At 27.8% G+C, this 338-nt stretch overlaps 1 protein-coding gene across 1 annotated transcript in view; it reads right to left on the bottom strand.

Annotated features, from left to right (window-relative positions):
* LOC119593998 (conserved oligomeric Golgi complex subunit 2-like) overlaps positions 1-338 on the bottom strand; it is a 7,717-nt gene that overhangs the window by 1,523 nt on the left and 5,856 nt on the right. The gene's annotated exons all lie outside the window — the stretch shown is intronic.

Below are 338 nucleotides of genomic sequence, written 5' to 3'. Positions count from 1 at the left end.
TTGTTAACATAACAAGATTTTACATATATATATTTCTTAATCAAATACAAGATAAATTATACTTACAGCTCTGGAATAAAAAATTGCAAAATAATGTTTTCTGTATAACAGGCATCTCATGACAGAATTGGAAATACTATATTTTCTAATACTATATCAAGTAAAAGAGATACAATATAACATGCAGGTACATATATTACATACCTGTCATACCTTTTGGTATTGACTTACCTTGATGTGTTTCTAGTAATAATCTATTTCAAAAACTATGATTTCATGGTGTCTTCCACCTGATCTATAGCATGGTTCTGGCATGAGAACATAATTTTCTTACCTAC

Source organism: Penaeus monodon, chromosome 33 (genome assembly GCF_015228065.2).
Source record: "Penaeus monodon isolate SGIC_2016 chromosome 33, NSTDA_Pmon_1, whole genome shotgun sequence".
Taxonomy (NCBI): domain Eukaryota; kingdom Metazoa; phylum Arthropoda; class Malacostraca; order Decapoda; family Penaeidae; genus Penaeus; species Penaeus monodon.
Note: the sequence above shows the minus strand (reverse complement) of the source record. Positions and strands in the feature narration are given on the sequence as shown.